Raw genomic sequence first — 4,604 nt, forward strand, 5'->3', positions numbered from 1 at the left:
AAATCTAAGACATCTTCCTCAGGCAACAAACTTCAAGTTAAAATTATAGCTAACATGAGATCCCACGTAATACTGGGCAATGTGCCAAGTAGTTTACATATTTAATTTAATCCTTACAAAAACTTTAGAGCATAGATATGAGCAGTTCAACTTTACAGGTTAAAACTAAATTTTCAAAACATGGGAACCTCTCCATGATTTTTCAAAATCAGAAAGTGAAGGAGCTGGGATTTGAATCCAAGTATATTTTATTCCAAAGTCCATGTGCTTTCTGCTACAACACACTATAGGGCCTAAACTTGGGAACTTGATTGGCAACTTCTCTTTTCTCCTACTGGTAAGAGAAAACTGTGAAGGCACCATGAACTGTCTCAAGACTTCCCCACCACAGATAACATGTGAGCCATACTGTCCCTGATTTGCTTGGTCTTCTCTCTGTAGATAATGGGGTTAAGCATATGGGGGAACAAGCACATAGAGATTTGCCAGAAGTATGTGGACATGATGGGGGATATTCTTGCCAAAGCGGTGGGTCAGGAAAGTAAAAAATGATGGGATGAAGAAGAGGAGAATAACCCCAATGTAGAACCACAGGTGTTAAGAGCTTTGTGCTGGGACTCCTGGGAAGGAAGTCTAAACACAGCCTGGAGGATCAAAGTGTAGGAAAAACCAATGAATGCAACATCTACCAAAACCGATGTCATTGGCACTGAAAAGCCATACCAGATATTGACAGTTATGTCAGCACAGGCCAATCGGGCCACCCCAATGTGCTCACAGTATGAGTGGGGGATGATATTGGTCTGACAGTATGGCAGCCTCTTCAGCAGGAATATGACAGGAAAAATTGTCCCAATGCTTCGTCCCCAGATTGCCAGGGTCATTTTTCTAATTACCATAGGAGTTAAGATGGTAGTGTATCTCAAGGGAGTACAAATGGCTACATAACTGTCAAATGCCATGGCCAGCAGGATTCCTGACTCAGCCACAAAGGCAACATGAATGAAAAACATCTGAGTAACGCAGGCATCAAAGGCTATCTCCCCAGCGTGGACCCAGAAGATCGCCAAGGCCTTAGGCACAGTGGTGGTGGATAGCAGGATATCAGTGCCAGCCAGCATGGATAGGAAGACATGGAGGGTGTGTTCACTAAGGACAACTAGGATGAGGGCTCCATTTCCCAAGACTGCAGTGATGTACATAAGGTAGAAAGGAATGGAAAGCCAGATGTGGTATTGCTCCAGTCCTGGGATGCCAAGGAGAATGAATAGAGTGGGATGGAAGGTGGTGAGATTAGCACCAAACATGCCTTCTTTTGGAGTCTCTCTATGAAGACTAAAGAACATGAGAGTTAGTCAGCAGAGCCAGTTGTAAGTTCCACTAAAAGTTGAACATGGAATCAATCACTAATGCCTTGACTGAGAGTATATAATGTTATTCTTCCACTTCTCACATTATAATTGCAGATACAAATATAAACAAAGGTTTCTGATCACATCTCAGCAATATCTAGAAGCCATACATACCTCCCCATTCTCATTGGCATGTTCTTGCTCAGGCTTTGATCATCATTTACCTGTTCTGTTGCAACAGTGTCCTAAACTAATCTGGTCTCCCTGTCTTCCAGCTTCCCAACCTCAACTCCTTCACATTCATCAGCTATGTTGCAGTCTGGTTGGTATGCTCAAAACAAATATCTTCATCTGTTTTCTCTTATTACTCTTATATAATTATTTATTGACTTATGAAGTCCAAAGTTCTCAAGCATGCAAAGCCCTCCACAATCCCACTGTTACTTTCTTCTCCAGCTTTAATCGCCTGTAGACTCTAATAAAGCTAAATTAGATTATTTATACTAAATATTCTCCACACAAAACCTGGGTTTCTAACTCTCATGACTTTTCTCAAGTTTTTACCCTAACCTGGAACATACTTTTCTATCTTTAGTGTTTGTTGAAACACTGATCTTCCAATTCACAGCTTAAATATTTATTATTGGGGAAGCCTTTCCTAGGTTCAAATGCTAGCCTTCTGATTTTCTGATTATTGGCAAAAAGAGTTTTTCACATATCAGAAATTTAGCCTGATCTGTGAAATTGAACTATCCACACTTATTTTGCAAGAATTAATTTAAATACTTTCTGCAAACTGCCCAGCATAGTAGCTGGAAGAGAAACACCAAACAAATGCTAGTTATTGGTATTATGTGGATCAGTACAACTTAGTAGACATGTTAGAAACCAATAAAAATATATTTAGAATTCAAAATGTGATAAAGTAGCATTCAATTTAGTGGGGGAAAGCCTATTTGATTAATGGCTTTGAGATATTGGACTATATTATTTTTGTAAGAGAATAAAAGTTCCCACCTTAGTAAACAAACAGAAATTCCAGATTAATTAAAGATGTACATTTTTAAGATGAAACTATAAAAATATTTTCTAAACTTAAATGAGGGTCTGAAGCAAAAACATGATAAAATGTTTTGAAGGTTGGAAAGATCTGACTGAGATAAGAAAACCAAATTTCATAGAAAGTAGCCACTGAATGATGCAGTTATGTAAAAATGTAGTCAATAATAAATAACAATTTTTGGAGAAAAAAACACAAAACATGTAATATACAGGAGGTTAATATATTCTTAAACACTAAAAGTTGGTATAATTGAAAAAGAAAAAATTAGAAAATGTGCAAAGAATTAAAATAGATAAAGTCAATGAAAAAAACAGATGGCCAATATACATATGACTAGATGCTTGACCTTACAAAATTTCAAGAAATGAAAATTAGCATCATCTTGAAATATCATAATTCTCTTATTATATTGGAAAACATTAGGAAAACAGCCCCCACTGCTGGTGGCAGGTAACTTAGTATAGTGATTTTGGAAAGTAATTTAACAGTAGCTATTAAGAATTCTAATTGTTTAAATCATTTACTCTGATAATATCACTTTTGGCAACTACCTGCTGAAATTACAGCTTAAGAACATAGAGATATATCTATAAGGATATTCTTTGATACATTGCTGCAATGGCAAAAGAAACTGTTAAAACTTCCATATCCATCAATAGGACAGTAAATAAATTATGGTACACATATTACAATGGAATGTTTTGTTTCCATTAAAAATTAAAAAGTATTCATCATGGCATACAGTTTGTTTGTTTATTTATTTATTTATTTATTTGAGGCACAGTCTCACTCTATTGCCCAGGCTAGAGTACAGTGGCATGATCTCGGCTCACTGCAACCTCTACCACCCGGGTTCAAGCGATTCTCCTGCCTCAGCTTCCCAAGTAGCTGGGACTACAGGCGCACACCACCATGCCTGGCTAATTTTTGTATTTTTAGTAAAGACAGGGTTTGGCCATGTTGGCCAGGCTGTTCTTGAATTCCTGACCTCAGGTGATCTGCCCGCCTCAGCCTCCCAAAGTGCTAGGATTACAGGTGTGAGCCACCATGCCCAGGCTCTTGTAGTTAAGTTTAAAAAAGCAAACTGAAGATTAAAATGTGTAAGATAATTCTTTTTTCTGTCTATCAGGATACTTTATATTATGAATAAGAGAAAATCCAACTCGATTTTGGCCTGCAACAAAGGGGATGTCTTTGCCCTGTAACTGAAAAATATGACTCTAGTATCAGGTTTATCTAAAGATTCAAGACATTATTGGGGGCACCATTTCTTTATAACTCTCTTAGCCCTCCAGATGTTGACTCTCCTAGGACCAGAAATAAGGTGAGATGAGTGAGACACTTACCTTGAGTGCAAAATTTAAGTGGGTACCAAAAAACCACAGTAAGCAAGATAAATACTTTAATACAATGTTTTAGAATGAAAATTAATGCAAAAAATTCACAGTGAACACAATATTAAAATTTTAAATAAAGATAGGATCTGACAGTGCTATATACTGAGCTATTGTTTGGAGTCTGAAGCCCTTATAAATGTTTTCATGTATTACTAATAGCTAAATTTTTTCAATAATTTTATTTTGAATATATTATTATTTTTTCCATTAAAGCCAATAAAATTTTTTTAATTCTAATTTTTATCTAAATAAAATATTTAAACTTATACTGTTATGAGTTTTAATATGCTTACTTTTAAATATTTCAATATATTTAAAATACTTTAATATTCCAGAAAAAAAATTAACCCTAGTCCTAGCCCTGCATAGGAGAAATGTCTGCAGCAGTTCAAGATGTCAAGATGTACACATTAGATAGTGTGTACTTATAATACACTGTCCAGAAGAATTGTGAAGATCTTGTCTGAATCAACAGTTTATTGGATTTATTTCAGGAAAACCTAAAAATCCTAGGAAACAAACATTTATTCCCTGCCCCAAAACTTACGCCAGTTGAAGAGAAAGCTATTCTCCAACATGGGGAAGGAGCTGCCAGATGCACAGTCTGGAGTGAAACAGGACGGTAATTATACTTCATCCTTAAGAATCCCTGGGGTGAGGAGACAGCTTCTACTCTACTAGGTATTTAGGGAGTGTTTGGTTTAGACCCCAGCAGAACCAGTCTCCAGTGATCACTGCCTCAGGAACCAAAGAGGTTGGGTAATCTAACTGTCCTTCCTGCAGTGCTCTGTA

The 4,604-nt window shown here is 36.7% G+C and overlaps 1 pseudogene; it reads right to left on the minus strand.

The window, feature by feature from the left end:
* Nucleotides 1-371: 371 nt before the first annotated feature.
* LOC466411 (olfactory receptor 52B2-like) lies at nucleotides 372-1,491 on the minus strand (annotated as a pseudogene).
* Between the last annotated feature and the right edge of the window lie 3,113 nt (nucleotides 1,492-4,604).

The sequence above is a fragment of the Pan troglodytes genome, chromosome 9 (genome assembly GCF_028858775.2).
Source record: "Pan troglodytes isolate AG18354 chromosome 9, NHGRI_mPanTro3-v2.0_pri, whole genome shotgun sequence".
Classification (NCBI taxonomy): domain Eukaryota; kingdom Metazoa; phylum Chordata; class Mammalia; order Primates; family Hominidae; genus Pan; species Pan troglodytes.